The following is a 27070-nucleotide window of genomic DNA, read 5'->3' as shown; positions in this document are numbered from 1 at the left end:
ACACTACGGCCCCCGGGTCTATTCACATCCATCGTTTACACCTCCGCTTTTACTTTGCTTTGTTACGTTGTTGCTTTCAGTTCTCACTTGGCAAACAATCTATAATGGAATTACAACCCCTTCATAGCGTTGGGAGCAAGCTTTTGTGTTTGTGCATGATCTTGTGATACTCCTCCACCGGATTGATACCTTGGTTCTCAAACTAAGGGAAATACTTACCACCGCTGTGCTACATCACCCTTTCCGCTTCGAGGGAACACCAACGCAAGGCTCCAAGGCCACGGGGGAAATCCTTTGCATACTTGCCTAGGCAGTCCCTTAAGGCGTAGCCGCAGCTGAAGGATTCCTGGTACCGTCGACACGACAATTTCTAGCGCCATTGCAAGGGAAGCACAGCTGACATCAGAAGTATTTCTGGCGCCGTTGCCGGGGAAGCACATCTGACATCAGAAGTATTTCTGGCGCTGTTGCCGGGGAGGAGAAATCAAGATCTATCCAAGTAGGTCTCACAAACTCTTCTCTTGCATTTACTTTTGTTGCTAGTTGCCTCTCGTTTTCCTCTCCCCCACTTCACATTTGCCGTTTTCATTTGCCTTTCTCCTTCGCCGTTTTCTTTTGCCTTTGTCGTTTCCCTTTGCCGGTTTTCTCACTTGCTTGTGTGCTTGTTTGTTTGTTGAAGTCATCATGGCTGAAAACACCAAACTTTGCGACTTCTCGAGCACTAATAATAATGATTTTATTAGTACTCCGATTTCTCCCGCCACTAGTGTGGAATCGTATGAAATCAACGCAGCTTTGCTGAATCTTGTTATGAAAGAGCAATTCTCTGGCCTTCCTAGTGAAGATGCCGCATCCCATCTCAATACCTTCATTGAGCTTTGTGATATGCAAAAGAAAAGAGATGTGGATAATGACGTGATTAAGTCGAAACCTTTTCCTTTCTCGTTGCAAGATCGTGCAAAAACTTGGTTTTCTTCTTTGCCTAAAAATAGTATCGATTCTTGGGATAAGTGCAAAGAAGCTTACATATCCAAGTATTTTCCGCCGGCTAAGGTCATCTCCTTACGTAACCATATCATGAATTTCAAGCAACTTCATCATGAACACGTTGCACAATCTTGGGACAGGATGAAGTTTATGATTAGAAATTGTCCGGCTCATGGCTTGAGTTTGTGGATGATTATACAAATCTTTTACGCTGGCTCGAATTTCGCTTCTCGCAATATCTTGGACTCCGCCTCAGGTGGAATGTTCATGGAAATCACGTTAGGATATGCTACAAAACTCCTAGACAATATCATGACCAACTACTCTCAATGGCACACTGAAAGGTCGCCTGCTAGCAAAAAGGTGCACGCTATAGAAGAAATTAAGTCGCTTAGTGCTAAGATGGATGAGTTGATGAATTTGGTTGATAGTAGAAACGCTACCGTAGATCCTAATGACATGCCACTATCTTCTTTGATTGAGAGTAGCAATGCTAGTTTGGACGTGAATTTTGTTGATAGGAACAATTTTGGCAACAACAATGCTTTTAGAGGAAACTATGTTCCTAGGCCTTTTCCTAGTAACTCCTCTAAGAATTATGGCAATTCCTACGGCAACACTTATGGAAATCACAGCAAATTACCATCTGATCTAGAGATTAATATCAAAGAGTTCATCAACTCTCAAAAGATTTTCAATGCATCCATAGAGGAAAAACTACTCAAAATAGACGATTTGGCTAAGAGCGTTGATAGGATGTCCTGTGATATTGATACTTTGAAAGTTAGATGCGCTCCCCCAAGGTCAACTTGGATGAAACTTTGAAAGCTATGTGTATCTCCATGAATGAGAGCAAAGAAAGAACCGCCCAAATTCGCGCTAGAGATGAATGGTTTAAAAGGGTGCGTTCTAGTGATGCAAATCACGAAGATCTTAAAGTGCTTGGTGTGTCTCCTCTTGAATCTTTGTTTTCGCGTGTCAAACCTACTTATGGAGGGGCTGGATATGAATCCACTTTGGTTGAAAAACGCCCCAATGATTTGGAGACCACCTATCTTAATGATAAAGGTGTGGAGAGTGGAGTAGAAGAGGTCAAAATTTTGGGTAGTAATTAAACTCCCACTTTGGATTTCAAGGAATTCAATTATGATAATGGCTCCGTGTTTGAATCCATTTCTTTGATGCAATCCATTGCAAACTCTCCACATGCTTATAGCCAAAGCAAAGCCTTTACCGCGCATATCGTAGATGCTATGATGAAATCTCTTAAAGAGAAGCTCGAACTAGAAGTCTCTATACCTAGAAAACTTCATGATGAGTGGGAACCTACTATCAAAATCAAGATCAAAAACTATGAGTGCAATTCTTTGTGTGATTTGGGTGCTAGTGTTTCCGCGATTCCAAAGTCTTTATGTGATATTCTTGGTTTTCATGAGTTTGAAAAGTGTTCTCTTAATTTGCATCTTGCGGATTCTACTGTCAAGAAACCCATGGGGAGGGTCGATGATGTTCTTATTGTTGCAAATAAGAACTATGTACCCGTGGATTTCATTGTACTTGACATAGATTGCAATCCTCCATGTCCCATTATTCTTGGTAGACCTTTCCTAAGGACTATTGGTGCTATCATCGATATGAAGGAAGGGAATATTAGATTTAAATTTCCTTTAAAGAAGGGCATGGGGCACTTTCCTAGAAATAAAATAAGATTGCCTTATGAATCTATGATGAGGCTACCTATGGTTTGAGCACCAAAGATGACTATACGCGATTTCATCACTTTTTGCCTAGCTAAGGGCGTTAAACAAAAGGGCTTGTTGGGTGGCAACCCAACGAATCTATCCTTTTTCTTTCTGTTTTGTGTTTTCCACACTTTCATAATTCGGTTATGATTGTGTTTTTTGTGTTTCTTTTTGCGTTTGTGCCAAGCAGAACCATTATGATTAGTCTTGGGGATGATCCTTTGGTCATGCTGGAAAAGACAGAAACTTTATGCTCATGAAAAGAATTTTCGTTTTTTTTTCTGTAAGAGATTTTGAGTTGATTCTTTTTGCTGATGATTTCTAAGAAAATTCTTCAGACTGTCGTAATTTTTCAGAATTTGTGAAGTACCAGAGGTATACGAAATATATAGATTGCTACAGACTGGTGTGCTGTTAACAGATTCTGTTTTTGTTGTGTTGGTTGCTTATTTTTGATGAAACTATGGATAGTATCGGGGGGTATTAGCCATGTAAGATTAAAAATACAGTAACCCAACATCAGAACAAGTAGAATTTAAGTTTGTTACAGTACCTAAGGAAGTGGTGGGTTGCTTTCTTGTACTAATGTTATCACGAGTTTCTGTTTAAGTTTCGTGTTGTGAAGTTTTCAAGTTTTGGGTGAAGTTCTTATGGACAAAAAGATAAAGAGTGGCACGAGCTCAAGCTTGGGGATGCCCAAGGAACCCCAAGAGATTCAAGGATGCCGTAAAAGCCTAAGCTTGGGGATGCCCCAGGAAGGCATCCCCTCTCTCGTCTTCAGTCCATCGGTAATGTTACTTGGGGCTATATTTTTATTCACCACAGGTTATGTGTTTTTGCTTGGAGCGTCTTGTATCGTAGGAGTCTTTTATTTTTGTTGTGTCACAATCATCCTTGCTGCACACCTAGAGAGAGACATGCACTCACCATGATTTGGTCGAGCTTCACTTATATCTTTTGGTAGACAATTCAAGCTCACATGTGCTTCACTTATATCTTTTGAGATAGATACTTTTGCTCTATGTGCTTCACTTATATCTTTTAGAGCACAGCGGTGCGTGGCTTGGTTGTTCATCTATGCTTTGAAAGTAGTCTCAAAAGGGGTAGTTATCCAAAGGGATATGAAAACTTCCACCTTCATGTGCATTGAATAGTTAGAGAAGTTTGATTCATCTCAATTAGTTTTGAGTTGTGGTTACGATAATATTGAATTTATGCTAGTAAGGTGTTGTGGATCTAGAAATACTTGTGTTGAAGTTAGTGATTCCCGTAGCATGCACGTATGGTGAACCGCTATGTGATGAAAACTGAGCATGATTAGTATATTGATTGTCATCCTTTGCGTGGCGGTCGGGATCGCGCGATGGTTTATACCTACCAACCCTTCCCCTAGGAGTATGCGTTGAATGCTTTGTTTCGATTACTAATAAAACTTTTGTGACAAGTATATGAGTTCTTCATGACTAATGTTGAGTCGATGGTTTAGATGCACTTTCACCTTCCACCATCACTATCTTCTTAGTGTCGTGCAACTTTCGCCGGTGCACAAAACCCACCATTAGCCTCCCTCAAAACAGCCACCATACCTACCTACTATGGCTTTTTCAAAGTCATTCCGAGATATATTGCCACGCAACTACCACCATGACATGTTCCACCATGTCTACATTGCCATTGCATGATTGTAAGATAGCTAGCATGATGTTTCCATTGATGTCTATGCCATGCTAGATCATTGCCACGGTACACTACCGAAGGCATTCCATATAGAGTCATAGTTGATCTAAGTTTTGAGTTGAAAGTGTGATGATCATTATTAATGGAGCATTGTCCCATGTGAGGAAATAAAAGAGGCCAAAGAAGGCCACCCAAATAAAAAAAGAGAGGCCAAAGAGCCCACCAAATAAAAAAAATGAGAGAAAACGAGAGAAGGGATAATGCTACCACTTTTTCAACACTTGTGCATATTAAGCACCATGATCTTCATGATTGAGAGTCCCTCGTTTTGTCACCACCATATAGCTAGTGGGAAATTTTCATTATATAACATGGCTTGTATATTCCAATGATAGGCTTCCTCAAAATCGCCTTAGGTCTTCGTGAGCAAGCAAGTTGGATGCACACCCACTAGTTTTCTTTAAGGGCTTTCACATACTCGTAGCTCTAGTGCATCATTTGTATGGCAATCCCTACTCATTCACATTGATATCTATTGATGAGCATCTCCACAGCTCATTGATATGCCTAGTTAATGTGACTATCTTCTCCTTTTTGTCTTGCAACCTCCGCCACACTCCACACCATCTATAGTGCTATAACCATGGCTCACGCTCATGTATTACGTGAGAGTTGAAAAGGTTTGAGAAAGTAAAGGTGTGAAACAATTACTTGGCCAATACCGGGGTTGTGCACGATTTAAATTCGTTGTGCAATGATGATAGAGGATAGCCAGACTATATGCTTTTGTAGGTATAACTTTCTTTTGGCCTTGTTATTTTGAAAGTTCATGATTACCTTGCTAGTTTGCTTCAATTATTATTGTTTCCATGGCAATAGCAAACTATTGTTTTGAATCTAATGGATCTGAATATTCACATCACATAAATAGGAATTACAAAGGACACCTATGCTAGGTAGCATGAAAGCATCAAAAATTCATTCTTTATCACTTCCCTACTCGAGGACGACCAGGAGTTAAGCTTGGGGATGCTTGATACATCTCAAACGTATCTATAATTTTTGATGGTTTCACGCTGTTATCTTGTCTTCTTTGGATGTTTTATGTAACTTTTATATCTTTTTGGGACTAACTTATTAATTCAGTGCCAAGTGCCAGTTCGTGTTTTTTCTATGTTTTTTACTCTTTTCAGATCTGATTTTGCAATGGAGTCCAAACGGAAGAAAATCCTGAAATGATTTTTTTCCGAACGGAAGATCACGGGGCCTTTGGGCCAAGCCAGGTGGGCTCCAGGGAGCCCGTAAGCCCCCACTCGGCCACCAGGGGGAGGCGGCGGTAGCAGGGCTTGTGGCCTCCCTGGCCGCCCCCTGACCTAGATTTTTGGCCTATATATTCCCAAATATTCCAGAAAAAATCAGGGGACCCTCGAAAATACTTTTCCGCCGCCGCAAGCTTCCGTTTCCACGAGATCTCATCTGCAGACCCTTCCCGGCACCCTGCCGGAGGGGACTTTGGAGTTGGAGGGCTTCTTCATCATCATCATCGCCCCTCCAATGACTCGTGAGTAGTTCACTTCAGACCTACGGGTGCGTAGTTAGTAGCTAGATGGCTTATTCTCTCTCTTGGATCTTCAATACAAAGTTCTCCATGATCTTCATGGAGATCTATCCGATGTAATCTTCTTTGGCGGTGTGTTTGTCGAGATCCGATGAATTGTGGATTTGTGATCAGATTATCTATGATATATATTTCAGTCTTTGCTGATTTCTTATATGCAGGATTTGATATCCTTGTAAGTCTCTCCGAGTCTTGGGTTTTGTTTGGCCAACTAGATCTATGATTCTTGCAATGGGAGAAGTGCTTGGTTTTGGGTTCTACCATGTGGTGACCTTTCCCAGTGACAATAGGGGCAGCAAGGCACACATCAAGTAGTTGCCATCAAGGGTAAAAAGATGGGGGTTTTATCATTGGTTTGAGATTATCCCTCTACATCATGTCATCTTGCTTAAGCCGTTACTCTGTTCTTATGGACTTAATACACTAGATGCATGATGGATAGTGGTCGACGTGTGGAGTAATACTAGTAGATGCAGAAAGTATCGGTCTACTTGTTTTGGACGTGATGCATATAGATATAATCATTGCATAGTAAACACTATGACCCCCGTGATGCATATAGACAGTAATTTGTTCACCCACCGTCTACTTGCTTTCATGAGAGAAGCCACTAGTAAACACTACGACCCCCGGGTCTATTCACATCCATCGTTTACACCTCCTCTTTTACTTTGCTTTGTTACTTTGTTGCTTTCAGTTCTCACTTCACTACTAGGAAAAGGCTTGCTAATGGCGCATCTATTTTGGCTACTAATGGCGCACTATAGGTGCACCACTAGCATCACGCCATTAGATTTTTTTACTAATGACGCACCAGGCATTGCGCCATTAGTATTGCTCACGGTGCGCCATTAGTATCTGGTATACTAATGGCGCACCAAGTAGTGCGCCACTAGTATAGATCCCGGTGCGCCATTAGTATAGATCCCGGTGCACCATTAGTATAGATCCTGGTGCGCCATTAGTATAGCTTATGGTGCGCCATTAGTATGCCTCCCAGGGCCATATTTACCCATATGCTCTGGCTTACTAATGGCGCACTAGTTGACGATGCGCCACTAGTGTGCTTTTGAAATGTGCCACTAGTGTGCTGAGTGATGCGCCACTAGTATGAATATTAGGTATTTATTTTATTTTTTCTGATATTTGCACAGATTTCAAAATACATTGCACAGAATATAGATAGCACAACATATAAACAACAGATTTATCGAATACAATAGAAGATTAGTCTCCGAATACAATTCATCATATTAGTCTCTGAATTTAACATACCGAACAAAGTTAGAACATTACAAGTCTCGAGACGGCGAGTAGCGAGTTTGTCTTCACATTACAAGTCGATATCGACCATCTAATCTACCATCACATAGAAGAGAGCTGCGGTCATCACGATGAGCATAATCGCAATGAAACTGGTCTTCATCCGGTTCCTCCAACGCTCCCTCGTCTCTCCCGCTAGATAGTGCGCGTATCTAACTTCCGCCTCCGCCCTTGTGGTGTACCCTTTGTAACTGTTACCGCTGAATTGGTGAACCTGTCTCCGACACTCCTCCCAGTCGTCGTAGACTCCGGGAACCTTACCCTTGTACACGACATACGACGGCATCTCTATGCATTAGCCCAACAAAACGTTAGTAGCAATTCACGGAGACATACAAGTTCATTAAAGTTTAATATTACAACTATAACAGCACGATTCATGGTCCTACTAATAAATAGCATCGATTATATATAAGTTGAACGACTGTCCAAACCAAAGAGACATACCAGTTCATTAAAGTTTAATATTGCAACATGAATTAGTAGCGATTCACGGGAACGTGGATGAAGCCGCCGTCTTTCGTGATGGTCATGAAATTGCGGTCGTTGTCATCCTGCATTTGTAGCATTGTATCTATCTCACTATTGGACAGCGGAGATCTGAGGTAGAACTGCCCCGAGGTACGAAGGACATCTTGATGGATGATTTCCGCAAACTCCGACTGGATGCGAAAGAATTCTTGTCTCATGTCCACATCCTGGATTGCCGACAAGCGTGCGGCCCAATCTTTGAGATTATTTGGTAGCCCAAGGTGATTACTATCCCGTATGATCGCCCGCATGTGATGGAGGGCGTAGTAGGCATCCTTCTGACTACCAGGTGGCTGCTTGACGCATGCGAACATCGTATTGTGGGTGAACATGTGCTTGCCGTGCCTGAGACTTGTCCTGCTGAAGGTGCCTCCAGATATGGCGTAGCCGGGAAGAGCTTCATCAAGAACTTTCTTGATATTTGTGTAGTCTTTTTTTTGACTGACGGTCCGAGTCGAAATACGTGGCCGTGGAATATTTCAGGCTTAAGAGGATGAGTGTGCAACGTGCGTCACTACACAAAACACGGAATGTTAAAAAAAGGACGATCAAAATCTAAGAAATCATATGTTACGGGGCGATGAGGGGATAACTTACCAGGGAAAGTAAGGCACGAGGAAGTTATCATTTTGGGAGTTTGCCAGAATGACGACTTCGAGGTATGAACTCGCGACTTGCCGGTCCCCATCGTTGCCCAAGATCTTGGCACGCATATAGAAGGGGTCGACTATCACTAGGTCCGGGGTCTTGTCTCTAATGATCGGCATCTCCATACTCAGCGAAAATAGCCGAACCAAGGTGTAGCGCAGCGGATGAAGGTTAAACATAGCGAAGATGTCAGCAAACCACAGGATGATCATACCCCCGATGGCGCTATCGACAAAGCCCTTGCCCTCTAGCACCTTGGCCATGAAAACCGGGTATGCCACATTATTCTCGGAGAGACGCCGCTTCTCCAAACAAAGAACACTGTCATGCAGACTCCGCATAGCACCGGTTGCAGCATTGAGCAGATTACTCGGTAGCATCGGCCTACCCGCCACATGCACCCTCATCGAGATATCCTTAGGTGAAGGTAGCCCGTCCAGAGCACGGATCGTACTCAGTGCCGACTGGCTCGCACCCTTGTTAGTCTTTCTTTTCCGTCCCTTCTTCTGCTGATGTAATGGAATTGAGTTCATCTGCTCAGAGACCACCTTCTTGAGTGTGTTGGGGCTGATAATATTTCGCACCTCGGCTATCTGAGGCTCAGTGAAGGCGGCAGCTGGAGGCGTCTCCTCAAAATTAAACGCCACACAACGCCTGATGCAATTGGGTTTCTCCGTGGTACCAGCTAGATCGCGGTCGTCTTTTGCAGGGTTGGGTTTTTGAGAAGGAGGCCCCAAGAATTCCTCACCGTACCCATGTTCGGCAAAGTACTTATCGACCTTGGTAAATGTACCATCATCGTCATCGTCATCGTCCGGATCCTGTGCCATATGCATGTCCGGATCCTGTGCCATATGCATGTCCGGTAGCGTTGCGGCGGTCTTGCCATGGCTTGGCACCGGCACGACTGGCGGTGTTCTCTGTGGGGTGGTGTTCCCCGCCCCCAAACGAATCTGGCTCTTCGGCCAAAGCAAGGGCCAGCTTAAGCAGGCGCTGGGGGTCATCACATCATCTTTGTCGGCCCCAGCGGGGTGGAACGGAGGTAACAAGTCGTCGCAGCCTGGCAGCACCCGAACCAATTGAACCCTATACGTGGTGGGTGGCATCGGTTTACCGTGGAACATGGGGTTGCCCCGTTGAACGATTCTGCCCATGAAGTGCAGGAGAGTGCATGGAACATCGGCGCCGGTGCCCTGCGAAAACATGTAGGGCGTCAGGGGATGCCCGGTCAAAGGCAAGGAGATGAAGTCAGCGGCCGAGAGAGGCTTAGTTACCGTGATGGCGTCGAGCTTGGCTAATGTCCAGGCACCGCCAATGGCGGGCGTGCAAGTGACGGAGGGGCCGCTTGCTGCCGAGGTGCCGGCCGGCGCTGGAGACACCAATGGCGCCAGCGCCGGAGACACCAATGGCATCGCGTGCGCGTTCTACGAGTTGCTGGTCGTGAAGCTAGGAATCGGGGGCGGCCCCTGTTGGCCGCCCACAATCCACGCCTGCAGCCCCTCAATCAAGGTAGGCACAATGGCGGTGATCACCCCTCCCACTTGGTGTTGCACTAGCTCTTGGACCATCTCCGGAATCCGCGCCACTTTTGCCTTGAGTTCTTCAACCTCGCGCGACTGGCTTTCCAAGTTGGTATTTCTCTCCTTTCGCCCACCAGCGTTATAGTATGACGACCATTTCGTGGACAAGCCTTTGCCGGCAACACGACCAGCTGACGGCGGCTTACTGGACTTATCCTTGTTTTTCATTATGTTAAACACCCTATTTAAATTGGTGTCCCAATGGGAGCTCTGAGACGACCCCGCGCTACTGCTTTCAGTGTCCTGCGGAAGGAATGAACCATTTAGAAATTTGGCTTCATTAATTAGAATGCAACCATATGGAGCTAATTACGTGGGGTGTATTCCTTACCAGAACATGCTCAAGCACCCTGGTCTTCGCATCCGTGGTAAGCTCCTTTGTTACTGGGTCCACCTTGTACCGGGCCCTGACATAGTTCCTGGTCTGCTTGTCACCGTATCTCTCGAAGCGGGGTGGTAGGCCTGGCTCGGCACGCTCCGCGTCCTGCTTGTCCCATATAGGTTCCGCCACTCTGTAACCGCCGAGACCGAGTTGGTGGACCCCTAAGTTCAACCCCCGCATTTCTTTCCCCCATTGACTTGATTCCGCGGTTGCCTTGCTCTCGCACTTGATCTTGAACTCCTTGTAGTCATCTTCGCTGATCGAAGGATTTTTCGCCTTGATCTTCTCATAACTATCACCTTTGTCAATCATTCTCTTCACCACGCTTCTCGAAGTAGACAGGGCCTTGCTCATCTTCGTGAGGGCGGCACTGTTCACTTTATTCCTTGAGAGGCGTGTGTTTGCGACGTCACCGGGGAACTTGTATCGTTCGTGCAGCTTCGTGAAGAGGAGGTCGCACAAAGTCCCTCGGTCCTTATGCCTTAGGTTCTCGGTGTTGATTGAGACAGTGCTTCGGAGAATGCACCCGAGCTAAACCGCGTACCCCTTGACTATTTCTTTGGGCGCCGTTGGATACCCGTCAGAGTTCACTTCAGTAAATTCCTCCTTTACGGTGCTGAGCATGTTCGGGCGCCGGTCCTTCTGTTGCCTCTTCGATTAGCTGCCATCTGTGCGTGCGCTGCCATCATCAGTGGTGGCATCCTCAGGGCACCATCAGTGGTGTCATCCCCGACGCCACTAGGGGTTGTGTACTCGGGATCGGTGTCTTCCGCGGCGTCCTCATAGCAGTGAGGTTCTTCCTCCATCTCCTGGGACAGCTCCCAGAATGGCTTGCCCGAACCGCCGGCCTCATTGTTGTGGGCCATGTTTCGCTCTAAATTGGAAAAAAGTTTGGTCAAAAAGTTGGTTATTGTCAAGGAACAAGATCATGGTCTCATCATTTAGGGTTTGTTGATGCCGAGGCATCCTAAAAGCTAAGCTTTTATCATTTAGGGTTTGTCGACGCCGAGGCACCCTAAAAGCCTAAGCTTTCATCATTTAGGTTTTTATCGACACCGAGGCACCCTAAAAGCCAAGGTTTTATAATTTAGGGTTTGTCGATGCCGAGGCACCCTAAATGCTAAGTTAAGTTTTCATCATTTAGGGTTTATCAATGCCGAGGCACCCTAGGTTGACTGATATATATGGGTATCTTCTAATAATATTCCCTATCAAGAAAAGGGAAGGAGAATTCTAAGTTGGGCCTAATCAGTTGGCTCTATTACCACCTATGGTTTAATGCAGCAAGAATAAAGGGGCAGTTGATCCTACTTAATTTAGTACTAAGATACCCCGGCCCATGCATTAGTCGCAAGTACCCCATATGTCCTATTTTTAGCAAAGTCATGCTAAAATTCACAGAAAATTTCAGCATGATCTTTGCTGAAAATAGGACATATGGAGTACCCGAATTTGCCGGAACGGAAATTAATCGACATTCCGGCAAACTCAAGGGCCTCTCGGGGTACCTGCAAAATCATCACGACACGATGGTCGGAAACAAAACCCAGCAAACTAGCACCACAATGCTAACATCTGGATGCACTACAACTTAGCAAAAGAGTAAAACAGAGACTGACACAACCATAAGGCAGATCATGGATCAAGATCAATCAAAGCATTCAGCATGAGACCATGGGCTGATGCAGCAATAACTACAATAGCAGGCCCAACACTAAGGGGACGAAATCTGTTCAACAATTCTCGATGAACCATCACGGGACAGCAATGGAATTCGATTGAAATTTGTAGGAACAAATTGACCGAGAGTACCCACTCGTCCTAAAAAATAGATCAATCGCTTTAAAAAAAACAATCTACCGGCATACAAGTAGTATATAGCGATTTACACAGATCTAGTGGAATCAATTCATACGGGTGCAGAACAGATGCAGTACGACGACAACAAACTTAGAAGAAGAGTAAATCAGACTGGCACAACATTTAAGCCAGACCGTGGACCTTGTCGGCGGCGGAGGCGTGGTGGTGCTGGGGTCGTCCCTTCTTGTTCTGGGCGGCGGGGCGGACCTGCTTCAGCAGGTCTGGGGCGGCGGCGACGGAGGGGGGCGGACCTGCTTGGGTAGGTCCGGGGCGGCAGCGACGGCGGAGGATCGGCTATTTACTGGTGCTGTGCTGCAGGGGCGGAGGAAGGGGCGCCGCCGGGGAGAGGACGAGGACGGCATGGGTCTTGCAGGGGGACTTCAGGTGGCGGCCGAGGACGGTGAGGTCGGGGAGGTGGTGGCCCTCCGCGGCGGCGGAGCTAGGGTTCAGGGAGACGGCGGGCGCTGCTGGGCGGTGGAAAGGGGGTAGGGGGAGGCCGCGGGAGAAGACAGAAGGGCGCGAGGGTAGCCGGCTTAGGAATGGCGCACCCCGAGCGGTGCGCCATTAGAATGTTTTTTTATATAGTAATGCCGCATGTATATGAGGTGCGCCTTCTCTATGTTGTTAACCTCCGAAGTAGTAGCGCAGTGATGCGTGGGTTTCGCCTGCTAGCAGGAGGTGGCGGGTTCGAATCCTCTTCCCCCCTCCTTTTTTTCCTTTTTTTCTATGCATTGTTTTCTTGTGCTGGTTGCACCTTGGTTTGAGAAGTGCCTAGTATTTTTTTATGTTTGCAAGTAGATGCCTAGTATTATTTTTATGTTTGCAATTAGATGCCTATGAATATCTAGTGCCTCACAACAACATCTAGTGCCTAGTTTTTTTTTATGTTTGCAAGTAGATGCCTATGAATAGGAGTTGAATCTTGTGAATAGGTGTTCTAGTGGTAAGTATGCCGACGGCGGCGGCGGTGGAGCGGGGGAGGGTGCGGGGGGTGCTCGGCGGCGAGGGGGATCTTGCGAGGGGTGATAAGATCGAGATGGAGGGGATCGAGATCGAGTGTCCTCATGAATATTCAATATTTTCCATATTGAATATGAAAAAATATCATCAAATTTGAAAATGTCGAAATACAATCGAGAAATGAAGGCTACAATTTAAATACAATCGATCTTAGCTAGCTATTTGTTCACAATCTTCTTGCCCTTATTTTTCGTAAATGGAGTTCTTCTCTTGAACGGACGTCCTTTAGGTAGGGTGGTCCTGTTTCTTCTTGTGGTTTATGCTGGTACTTCATCATCGTCGTCATGTTGCATCTTCGGGTCGCCGTACTTGTCGAAGTCTTGCTCATTGGCGACTCCATCCATTCCGATGATCTTCCTTTTGCCTCTCCTCACGACAACGCGACTGGGCTTTGGCGGGTCGGTAATGAAGAAGCATTGGTTCACGTGGGAAGCCAGTACCCATCGCTCATTTTTCGCGGTGACGTTTGCGCCCGCGGTCTTGGATTTGGCTTTGGGTATAACCATGGTGGTGAAATACCGGTCTTCGTTTATGACGCTCTTGGCCCATTTGACACGGAACATCGGGACCTTCTCTCCAGCGTAGCTCAACTCCCAGATCTCCTTGATCCTTCCGTAGTATCTCTCCTTGTCGTTACCGGTGTAGGATTCCATCGTTACCCCGGAGTTCTGATAACCATCGCTCTTCATGTCCTTTCCCTCGGTGTAGAATGTGTAGCCATTGATATCGTACGCCTTATACGTCATCAGGTTGTGCTCGGCGCCCTGTGACAAGGCGAATATGAGTTGTTCTTCCGCGGAAGAATCCTCATGTAAAGGGTACCACAGAAGCTTCTGCTTGAACCAACGCATGAAACATGAGTTGTGCTCTTTGATTATATCTCCGTCCGTCCTCTGTTGGCCTCGGTCATTGTATGTCTTCTCAATAAAGGTTTTGTGCTCTACGACCCAAGGACCGACCACGTCTATGTGTTGTAGCGCAACTAGGTTTTCTCTTTCAAAGTCGGCGTGTCGACCCTCGAAGTCGACATGCATTTCGCGGCGACCCTCACGGTGACCCCATCCTGCGAGCCTGCCGAGGTGCCTGTTGACGGGCAGACCAACGGGGTTCTCGATGCCTAGATAATTCGTGCCGTAGGAGATGCACTCTTCGGTCAGAAAGCCCCTGGCTATGCTTCCTTGTGGACGTGACATGTTGCAAATGTACCCTTTGATGACACCATTCATCCTTTCGAACGACATCATGTTGTGCAGGAACGTCGGCCCGAGTTGGATGATATCCTCCACGATATGGACCAGCAGATGCACCATAACATCGAAGAATGCGGGTGGGAAGTACATCTCAAGCTCGCATAGTATCACCACGATCTCTTCCTGTAGCCTTCTGAGTTGCCTCACGCCAACCGACTTCTGAGAGATGACGTCGAAAAAGTTGTGTAGGCCAAATAGTGTTTTACGGACGTTCGCGTCAATGATCGCATGGATTGCAACTGGAAGTATCTGCGTCATCAGCACGTGACAGTCGTGAGACTTCATCCCGCTAAACTTCTGCTTCGCTGAGTCTAGGTATCTGCTTATCTTCCCCGTGTAACCGTAAGGAAGTTTTACTCCTACGAGGCAAGTGAAAAACTGATCGATCTCCTCCTGACTTAGAGTGAAGCACGCGGGAGGGAAGTCATTTCCGGTCTTCTTGGACTTTTTGCCTTTGCGACGACTTTCCGTGTCCTGCTTCGCCTCATCATCATCATCATCATCATTATTAGCGTGAAGCTCCTCCCTGATGCCCATTGATTTCAAGTCTGCCCTTGCTTTCACTCCATCTTTGGTCCTCTCTGGCATGTTGAGCAGGGTACCAAGAAGACTCTCGCACACGTTCTTCGTGATATGCATGACATCAAGGCGGTGAGGCACACGGAGGATCTTCTAGTACGACAAGTCCCAGAAAACAGACCTCGTTTTCCATACCTTCAGCAGCGGCTCTGGTGCCTTTCACTTCTTTCCCGGCTCTGGCGCCTTTCCCGGCGATGGGCACTCTTTCCAATTTTTCAACAGCTCGTATATTTCCTCGCAGCTCCTCATAAGGGGGCGTCTTCGGGGTTCGGTTTCAACATCGAATAGATCCTTGCGTTTTCTCCATGAGTCATCGTCGCGAAGCCACCTTCCATGTCCCATGAACACGGTTTTTGAAGACCTGGGATCTCTATCTAGCTGGCGATACATTGTGTCATCCATGCACCTGACGCATCTAGAAAATCTGTGGACCACCTGCCCCGCGACATATCCGTAACCGAGATAGTCGTGCACCGTCATGAGCAGTGCGGCTATCATAGGGAAATATTCTTTCTCTGCGGCGTCCCACATATTGGCTCGCATTTTCCACAGCATGTCTAGCTCCTCTTTCAGCAGCCCCATATATAGATTGATGTCGTTCCCTGGTTGTTTCGGCCCTTCAATTAGCATACTCATGTGAATGTACTTCCTCTTCATGCACAACCAGGGGGGAAGGTTGTACATCCACACAAACACAGGCCAGGTGCTATGTGTGCTTCTCTGGCTGCCAAATGGATTGACTCAATCGGTGCTCGCGCCTAGCACGATGTTCCTTGGATCGTCCCCAAATTCTGGGTATTCGTAGTTCAACGCTTGCCACTGGCTCGCATCCTTAGGGTGACTCAGCATCTTGTCTTTTTTATTTATCTCCGGATCATTTTCGTCATCTTCTCCATTTTTCTCCTCCCTATCTGCATGCCAACGCAGGAGCTTTGCTACCTTAGGGTCCGCGACATACCGTTGCAGACGAGGAGTGATCGGAAAGTACCACACCACTTTTCGAGGAGCTTTCTTCCTCTTCTTGTAACGACTGACGCCGCACACCGGACATATGGTAGACTCCGCGTGCTCGTCCCGATAAATGATGCAATTGTTCATGCACACATGGTATTTCACGTGCGGTAAATCCAGAGGACACACGATTTTCTTCGCCTCCTCGAAACTGGTCGAGCACTTGTTCCCCTTGGGAAGACGTTCGTGCCAAAATGACAAGTTCTCGTCGAAGCATGCGTCGATCATTTTGTGTTTTACCTTCATCTCCAGAGCCATGAGCGTTACTTTCAGGCGGGTTTCCTCGGGCCTGCATCCTTCATACAATGGAGTAACCGCGTCTATCTCCAGTTGATCCAGCTTGGCTTTCTCTCGGGCGGCAGCTCTTGCGTTATCCGTCTGCTTGAGAAGCAGCTCTTGAATATGAGGGTCCTGCACGCAGGCCATCGATGGTCCATCGTCGTCTGCTCCGGCATCTTCATCTTCATGATCATGCCCTTCGTCTGCTCCGACATCTTCCTCATCATCATGTCCGGCATCTTCTACATGATGACTATATCCTAGAGATTCTTCGTCTTCTCGCCCGCCATCGCCGCGGTTGTCTTGCTCATGCCCTTCCGCATTTCTTTCCCAGCCCCCATGGACGACTTCATAATCATCTTCATCACCTTGCCACCGATAGCCATCCATGAAACCACGCAAGAGCAGGTGGTCCCGCACCTCTACGGAATCCGGGTCCATAAGGCTCTTCAGCTTGCATCTTCGACACGGACATCTTATCTCCATCTCGTTCTTTTGAAGCATCTCGACCTTCGCGGAGCTCAGAAACCTATTCACGATGCCTTCGGTCATCGTGCGGACCATGGTCGCCTGCGGGGTAGAGCAAAACGATATTTTAGAACCAAAAAAATTTGGCATGACTTTGCCTAAAAATAGGACAAAAAAGAATGCATAGTGCCAAATTCTCGCCGAAACAGAAATGAATCAACATTCCGGGAAAATATTGGCAACTATCACATTTCAAATACCGGTACGTGCAAACACAAACATATATGCAACACCACAAACATATGCAACACCACAAACATACGTAGATCTAGCTAGGCCATAAAAAGTGCATGTGCACGTTGTTGGAGGGAGAAAAAAGTAGATCTACAACATAAAAGCTTTGCCCTTACTTACCTATCAAAAAAAGGTAATTTAACCACTTAATTTGGGTGAATCTATGGTGCAAATGAGGTGAGGAGGAGAAGGCACCCGAGACAAGCTTGGAGGAGGAGGTGGAGAGAATGAAAGTGGGGAAAGTGAGTGTGGTAGGTGGCTGTCCAAAATATCTAGCTGGTCCCAGGTTACTAATGGCGCACCACCTACATATGCGCCATTAGTAACCCTGGTTACTAATGGCGCACCTCCTCTCGTGCGCCATTAGTAGTTCTGCAAAAAAATATAGTAGTGGCGCACCACCAACAGATGCGCCATTAGTAACACTGGTTACTAATGGTGCACTAGTTGTGGTGTGCCATTAGTAGTTTGCAAAAAAAAACCAAAAAAATTTATAGTAGTGGCGCACTACCAACATGCGCCATTAGTAGTAACCCTGGTTACTAATGGCGCACCAGCTGCTGGTGCGCCATTAGTAGTTTTGCAAAAAAAAAAATATATAGTAGTGGCGCACCGAGTGTGTGGTGAGCCATTAGTGTCCATCACACTAATGGCACACCTGCACATGGTGCGCCACTACTATATAGTAGTGGCGCACTACTTGTGTGGTGCGCCATTAGTATCTATATCATCTATAGCCATTTTCCTAGTAGTGCTTGGCAAACAATCGATAAGGGATTGACAACCCCTTCATAGCGTTGGGAGCAAGCTTTTGTGTTTGTGGAGGATCTTGTGATACTCCTCCACCGGATTGATACCTTGGTTCTCAAACTGAGGAAAATACTTACCACCGCTATGCTACATCACCCTTTCCGCTTCGAGGGAACACCAACGCAAGGCTCGAAGGCCATGGGGGAAATCCTTTGCATACTTTCCTAGGAAGTCCCTTAAGGCGTAGCTGCAGCTGAAGGATTCCTGGTGCCGTCGACACGACAATTTCTGGCACCGTTGCAAGGGAAGCATGGCTGACATCAGAGATCCACCGTGGAGGACCAAGATCACCGCTGGCTGGCCTTCCACTACAGCGTCCCCGTCGACACCGCCCTCCTCGCCTATGACCCCTCCTCCACGTCCTCACCATCGGCACCAGGTAAACCGCCAACAGCTCCCCAAACCCCACACCCGCTTTCTTGCTTCCCTTCCGTTCTGTTCTGATGGATGCGCCGCCCACCGACGTCCTCTCCCCGCCGTCGCTGACGCCCTCTTCTCCGCCACATGCCTGCAGGAATGGTCAGATCAAGTTGTTCGGCCACAACAACACGCAAGTGCTGCTCGAGTCCCCCTCCCCTATCCCCTCCAAGTTCCTGTAAGTACCAGTCACCACCTGCATGCTCCCCTCCTCCTTCCATCCAGTCCCATAGCTATTCCCTGCCAGTGCTGCATTGCATTGCTAAACTTCGATCTACGTGACTCGACTCGACGCTCCCTTTCAATTCGCCGATGGCCAAGGGCACTCAAAACCAGATCGAGGCACGTCTATTCCCACACATTCATTCTCTTGGTCCATTCAGCAAACATGGTTATCTTCTTCTACGCGTTGTTGATTCAAAAAAAAAACATTGTTTGCAGATCTGGGATATTTACACGAAGAAGTTGTGCTATCTGCATCCTTTTGAGAAGCACATAACCGCGTTTACAGTGCTGCAGAAGAGCTTCTACATGTAAGTGATGGTTACCTAATGTACTACGTAGTACTACGACATGGATCTTGATGGGTTAAATTTGCTAACGAGAATTCTGGATTGTGCATATATGTAGGAGATAGTTTTGGAAATGTGTCCTTTTTGAAGCTTGACTTGGGTCAGTGGTGTCTAGTTGACCTGCCATATTGCATTCCTTTTGCTGAATCTTGTGGTATTCTTGATCTATATCTTATAGTTGTTAAAAATATGATTGTTTCTTTTACAGGACACCTAGGCATAAGAAAGTTGAAGTCTGAAGCCCTGAAGCCAATTGTGTGAAGCTCTACTTATCCAAGAATGCATATTATACATTGTAATAGTAGGCATATCTGCTTTGTAACAGACTGGAAAAATTGTAATATACTACCTTCGTGTTACTTTGACGAATTTCACATGTTCTCTTTGCTCTATTTGAAATATTGATATCGTATGCGATTTGAAAATGTGTGAAATGAAAACCTGACCAGGGGCACCTCTTATGAAAGTAATATAACTAATGTTGAACTTCTTGACATATGGGACACATTATGAGAAGAACATAACAAGTGGGACCTGCATACAAAAAATAATGGCTAAAAATAGAAATCAATGGAGTAAAAAGGTAACGACCCAAAATTAAAAGGGCTCGACTATGGACTCGGCCCATCTAGCTAACCAAAATTATCAGGAAAATACATTATAAATGGGCTGAATTGTTGGGCTCGGCCCATGTAAAACACTGAATTGGACCGGGCCGATTCTTACCAACGACCAATCCAATTGGTCATAACTTTGCCACATCAGCTTGCCACGTTGGATCCGACGTGGCCTGGACAGACTTCTAACGACCAAAACAATTGGTCGTCTAACCAACGACCTTTCATTTGGTCGTAAATGTCTACGACCAATCCAGAAAAAGGTCCTTATAGTTCATTAGAGACCCTCAGCTTTTGACCTTCTGTTTTTGGTCGTAAAAAGTTCGCAAATGAAAACTAACGACCATTCGGTGACAAATATTGAAGGTCGTAAGTTAGCATATTTCTTGTAGTGTGAGATTAGGGTTCCTTTTTTTGCTGAAAAAATAGGAGTCATTTTTTATCTGAAGTTCAGAGATGGTACTAACCTGAAGTTCAAAGATGATAAAGAAACAAGATGTGGGATCTAGTATCTAGTTATTTCCAGTGATGTAAGTTGCACCAGAAACTCTGCTTTGATTTAAAAGTTGTGAAGTATCACACTAGAACATTTGTTATCTCATAATGCATACAGTAAGTTTCCACACGCCTTTCAATATCACTTTCTCACCTCGCAAACTCAGCAAAGCATCGCAACAGAGACATATTTCTGCAGCATCATGCGAGATACCAGACCATATTAACTTGAGTGATTATCTACATGAACATGACAGTAGTTCATGCGGCATATGTTTGCAAGACATAAGCTTATCCAGTCCACATGCAAATATACTAAAAAGGGTGCCACGGATTCAAACAAGATGGGACAAAATCATTGTTCTGAGCCTTTTGGTAATCTTTGTCACAAAGTGAACGCGACATGGAAGTATTTCACGATCTGACCCTTTTGGCAACGGTAGAGACCGTGGTGTTTCTGCTTCACATGGAAATGCCGAGGTAGCTTGTGTTGCTGCTCTACGTAGAAACGCCTAGGTAGATCGCGTTGCAGATCATATGGAAATGCCAGGGTATTTGGTGTTTCTACCCAGGCTTGAAACGCCATGTAGGTTGGCGGTGCTGACCTTGATTTTGCAATCTTGGCTCTTGTCTCTTCCTTGTCAGGTCGACTTTTCAAATCAGTGACAATCTCTACTCCAACAACGCTAACTCCCATGGCATGGCAGCTTCTGCCTCAGCGCCGCGTGGTCCTAACCTTCTTGTTGACAATCTCTACTCGAGCAACGCCAACCCCCATGGCGTTTCCATCCTAGGTAGAAAAGCCAAAAATCCTGGCGTTGCCATATGGTCTACAATGTGAGCTAGTTAGGCGTTTGAACATGGAGCAGAAACGCCTAGCTAGACTGGCGTTTCTACGTGCAACAGCAACGCCACGGGTTGTGGCGTTTCTAAAAGGGTTAGATCGTGAAATACTTTCAGATCGAGTTCAGTTTTTGACACAGATTGCTGACAGGGTCAGAACAGTGCAAAAACCCAACAAGATGTGCATGGAGGTATATAGAAAGAAGATCATCGCTGGCCAAAAATGAATGGTGGTATCAAAACAACTCCAATGGGCGACCCATTTCGTCCACTGCCGTCCATTTGGGTCGGCGCACACACAAAAGTCGGCCCAACGCGCCGACCCAAACGGATGCGTGTTTGCTTGGCGTCCGCCTCGCGACCCATTCACGGCCAAATTTTGGGCCGGATTTGCGTCGATGCGGACACGAGACGAACGCTCGCGCGCACGCCTACTGCTCTCCCCGGGCCCGCCGGTCGGTGGCTTCCACCGCCATTTCCCCATCCCCCCCCCCAAAACCCTCCCGCCCCCGCGCGCTCCCTCCCCATGATCGCGCCCGCCATGGACGATGACCTCGACCTCGACCTTGATGCCACAGCTGGCCTGGCCTCCCTCATGTCCAACAAAGGCAAGCCTCGTGCCTCCCGGAAGGCCGCCGTGCTGAAGCCGAAGAAGGTGTTGATGGCCGAACAACGGGCAAAGGAGTCGGCCAAGAGGAAGGACCAGAGGCACACGGCGGGCGCGAGGGATGAAGCCATCGTGGTGGCTGCCGCGCAGCAGCAGGTCACCAATGCCCGCGTTGCAGCGGCAACGAGGGAGGCGCTCTGCATGTTGGGGTTAAACCCTAGCCAGCACGACCTCGGCAATGCCGCCGTGGCCGCCGCGGTCAGCACCGGCTCATCTGCCTTCCCTCGTGCGCTGCTGCCTGACTCGCCCCGCACGTCGTCTGCAACCCGGTGCCCGGCTTCCACGTCTACCCGCAGGCCTCCCGCCTCTCGGGGGAGTGCTCGCCCGAGGTGAGCGTGGTCGTGCCTTCCACGCCCACGCCCACGACCATCGACCTCAACGCCACACTGGTGGTCGGTGGCTTGTCATCCGGAGACGCGAGGAAACGTGTCAGGAAGACGCCGGCCAACCAGCTGCCCGGCGCGAGCAACCTATTCGACAGAATGTTGGCTGCCGACGACTACATGGAGAACATGATCTTCGAGGGTGGTGCGCAGGCCGCTATCTTCGATCCCGATGAGACACCAAGACAGGATGGCCGAGGCTACAATGAATATCAGGCCGCCTTCATGCATGATCAGGTCGGCGTCGGCCTAGACCTGGACGGCTTCCCTCTCGATCAAGAGTTCCCGGAGGACTACGGGCTCGAGGAAGAGGACGAGTGCAACATCGAAGCGGATCCCTTGTTTGGTGATGAGCTCGCCAACCAAGCGGACGGGACGGCACCGAAGCGCAAGAGCAAGCGAACCAAGGGATACACGACGACCGAGGACAAGCTTCTTTGCAAGTGTTGGAGAGTCATTGGGCAAGACCCCAAGACGGGCGCCGAACAAAAGCATTCAACCTTTTGGATTCGTGTTCACCGTGAGTTTCATGAGCGCAAGAAGTTTCCGCCGTATCAAATAGAAAGCGCGCACGGGTGGGTGTCCATTTCAAAGCATTGGAGGGTGATCCATCAAGAGTGCAACAAGTTTTGTGCCACTCTTGAGAGCGTCAAGGCCCGCCCCGTGAGCGGCATCGGTGTGCACGACATGGTATGCTAGCAAGCCGCCCTCTTTTTTTGTCATCATGTACATGCTTTTGCATATCATTTTTTCAATATGCTTTCATGAAATACATTTGTAGGCATTTCAAGCGTTGGAGGCATTCACGGTCCAACACAATGGCAAGTGCTTCAACCTCCCCCATTGCTTTAGGCAGATCAAAGACGAGGAGAAGTTCAAGGCACAATATGTCGGCCTCAAGTCGCATGGTGGGAAGCAATCCGTGGAGGAGGTTGGGGACGGCGAGAAGGCTCGGCCGAGGGGGAATACCAACTTCAAGAAGGAGGACAACAGGGATGCGGCATCGATCGCCTTGATCGCAACAGTGGAGGGCATGATCACCAAAAAGTACTCAAGGGAGGAGAAGCACCGCCAAGAAAGAGAAGAGCAAATAAACGCCTTCTTGGAGCTCTAAAGGAGGAGGCTTGACATGGAGGCGGAGAAGCAAACAATGATGCTTGAGATGGAGGCGGAGAAGCAAGCCAAGATGCTAGAGATCGAGGCCGCTGATCTGCAATCTCTGGCATTAGCTAGACGAATGCTTATGACAACAAACCTTCTCCTGCAACGGCAACAAAAGAATGCTAAAAGCACTCCCTAGTAATGAGACTAGAACAATGTTGTTCATGGCCCACCAACGCGTGGGTTCGCAGCAGTTTTCGAGGGTAGAGTATTCGACCCAATTTGTTGATAAGCCACAGGAGGTGAGAGTATACTCTCAAGTATTAGCAGATGAATTTGTCAGATTCAACCACACCTGAAAGATTAGTATCTGCAAGCACAGTAGTAACAGCAAAGTAACGAGTAACGACAGTGTAACAAGCAATAGCAGCGGCAAGGAACAGCAGTAGTGACAGCAGTAGCAAGTAGCAACAGTAGCAAGCGATAGTAATAGCAACAGTAGCAGCAGCAGCAGAGCAAGACAAGTAACAGCAGTAGTAACAGTAGTAGCAGCAGCAGTAGAGCAAGACAAGTAACAGCAGTAGCAACAGTAGTAGCAGTAGTAGAGCAAGACAAGTAACAGCAGTACTAGGACAAACTCGTAGGCAATGGGTTGGTGATTTGTTTTGATGATATTCATCATGCAACAGCTATAACACGGAGAGATATGTGGCTAGCTCCCGTTCGTCAATGTGATGTAGGCATGCATTCCGTGTGTCGTCATACGTCCTTAGGGAAAAGAACTTGCATGACATCTATTGTCCATCCCTCCCGTGGCAGCGGGGTCCAAAAGGAAACTACGGGATATTAAGGTTCTCCTTTTAATAAAGAACCAGACCAACGCATTAGCACTTGGTGAACACATGAACTCCTCAAACTATGGTCATCACCGGGAGTGGTTCCGGTTATTGTCACTCCAGGATTGCCAGATCATAACACATAGTAGGTAACTACAACTTGCAAGATCGGATCTAAAACACACATATATTGGTGACAACATAATAATTTCAGATCTGAAATCATGGCACTCGGGCCCTAGTGACAAGCATTAAGCATGGCAAAGTAGAGCAACATTAATCTCAGAACATAGTGGATACTAGGGATCAATCCCCATCAAAACTAACTCGATTACATGATAGATCTCATCCTACTCATCACCGCCTAGCGAGCCTACGAATAGACTACTCACGAACCACGAAGAGCTTCATGGAATTGGAGAGGGAAGAAGGTTGATGATGACGATGGCGACGATTTCCCCTCTTCGGAGCCCAAGACGGACTCCAGATCTGCCCTCCAGATGAAGAACAGGTGGTGGCGGCGCCTCCGTATCGAGAACGCGACGAAAACTTCTCTTTCTATTTTTTCTGGGATGAAAGACAACTTATAGAGATGGAGTTGGGCCGGTAGGGCCGTGTGGGCCCCACAAGCCTGCCCACCGCCACCAGGGGGTGGTGGTGGAGTAGGGGCTTGTGGCCCACTGGCCCACCCCCTGAGGTGGAGCTTGGCGCAGATATTTTTGATATTTTCCAAAACTGCTCCCCATAAATTTTCTGGACGTTTGGAGAACTTTGATTTCTGCACAAAAATAACACCAAGGCAATTCTGCTGAGAAAAGCGTCAGTCCAGGTTAGTTCCATTCAAATCATGCAAATTAGAGTCCAAAACAAGGGCAAAAGAGTTTGGAAAAGTAGATACGATGGAGATGTATCAACTCCCCCAAGCTTAAAACCTTGCTTGTCCTCAAGCAACTCAGTTGACAAACTGAGAGAGAAAGAAAAACTTTGACAAACTCTATTTGATCTTATTGTTGCAACTATGTCTAACTCAAAACCAGAATTTCAGCAAGATCACAAGTTAACCACATAATAAAATGACACAAAGGTCTCACGGTAAACTAATATCAATGGCATAATCAGCTAACGAGCAAATAATAATGAGTTTCAAATACCAACACTTCAATCAAAACAAGCATGAAGCAATATGAATAGGTGGTATCTCGTAGCTCTTTCTGAGACCGCAAAACATAAATGCAGAGCACTTTCAAAGATCAAGGGCTGACTAAATATTGTAATTCATAGCAACGAAGATCCAGTCATAGTCATACTCAATATCAATCAAAAGCAAAGCATAAAAATGAGAGAGGTGCTCTCTAATTGGTGCTTATATAAGAGGAGGATGACTCAACAGGAAAATAAATAGACGGGCCCTTCGCAGAGGGAAGCATTGATTTGCAGAGGTGCGAGAGCTCAAGCTTTGAAAACAGAGATAATAATTTTGGGTGGCATGCTTTTATTGTCAACGCAATGACCAAGAGTTCTCAATATCTTCCATGCTACTCATGCTATAGGCGGTTCCCAAACAGAAAAGTAAAGTTTTAACTCCCTGTAGCGACCTGACTCAAGACGAGTCAAGCCTGTGGTGTTTCCGTACCATCCCAAGATCATGCCGGTACACACTCAGTACATCAATGTATATATCAAGAGTTCAATCACACAGCTTTATTAATCGAAATCTCATAACGAGTACTTTATTACAATAATGGATTACAATAAAGTCGTTGAAGGCCATCTCATGAGATATCTAACGAACACTAGCGGAAGCATCAGGTAGACGAGTCCATCTGACTCGAGGGCATGTCGCTGAGCGTAGATCGTAGCCTCACTCTTGGTCGGAAAAGTACTGTACAACATGATACGTTGCAGCCGTGTAGGTCAGCATATGGAATATGCCGGCAAGTCATCAAAGAGAGGGGTAAAAATAATAATCAACTATCTCTACATGCATATTTGGCAGGTGGGGTATAAGTTTTGCATCAAGCCAATTTTCTCCTACAACAAGAGGGCCTGGAAGCAAAAATATTACTACATTGTTTGTTGTTAACGAGATGGTTCCGCCAACCAATTCACCTACCCGAGTTGTTGTTAATACCCACATCATTATTAAGTTGTGTCGAGAGTTCAGGGGAATTTCAATGCCTTCGGCTCAAGTTGTCCATGACCATGGACACGGCTAATCGATTAGGTTGGGCACTCTGCAGAGTTTTGCACACGTTCCCCACAAGATTTTATCGCCTCCGAGTATGTCCTCGCACTTCAGGGTGTTTGAAGACTAGATGATCAAAACATGGTCTTTCAACGGGTCCCTCTGAATCCCTGTCGGTGCCCATCCATTCCTACCGTTCTTCTACATCTACTAGCACCGCCTGTCCAGAGTCGCCGCGTTGTCCAACCAAGCCAGAGCCCATAATGACTTGTGGCTGCGCAGGTAAGCCTTGGGTCTTGAAGCCTCCGTCCGTCTCTTCGAGCCTGGGTGAAGCTTTCCGCAAGATGTCATGGTCGTCTCCAGCATCCCGGGTCATCCACAGGTTTCTCCAGGGAGCCGATCAACCGTTCTTCACCCAGAGTTGCATTGCATCACGAGGTCTTGAAAATCTTGTCTTAACCGGTCTTGATTTTTTAATCAACCTCGCATCACTCGTGTTATGCACTCAACCAAAATCCCGTCTACTCAAGCATAGCAATATGAAATTTGTCGTCCCGGGGCCAAGTATCGGGGTTGTTCTGTGCCTACCACATGATACTACAACTTATACTAAAATTTCCAAGTACCTAAGCAGCATGCAATTGGGCAAAGAAAGGTGAAACTACCATGCATCGAAAAACATAGGAAATAGTATGATCAAAATGACTTGCCTTGATGATAGTTGTCTTGATCGAGCGCTTCTAAGTAACAAGCTTCGCACTCCGAGTGATCTACCGATACAAACAAATACACACCATAAGCACTACAATCAAACAACAAGTAAAAATAACATCACAAGTAAATAGTTGCTATGGCCTAAGTGAAAGAATTCACTATACGTCACTAAGGCAGAAAC

This window comes from Hordeum vulgare, chromosome 4H, assembly GCF_904849725.1.
Source record: "Hordeum vulgare subsp. vulgare chromosome 4H, MorexV3_pseudomolecules_assembly, whole genome shotgun sequence".
Taxonomy (NCBI): domain Eukaryota; kingdom Viridiplantae; phylum Streptophyta; class Magnoliopsida; order Poales; family Poaceae; genus Hordeum; species Hordeum vulgare.
The sequence above is the reverse complement of the archived record's forward strand: the minus strand, read 5'-3'. Positions refer to the sequence as shown.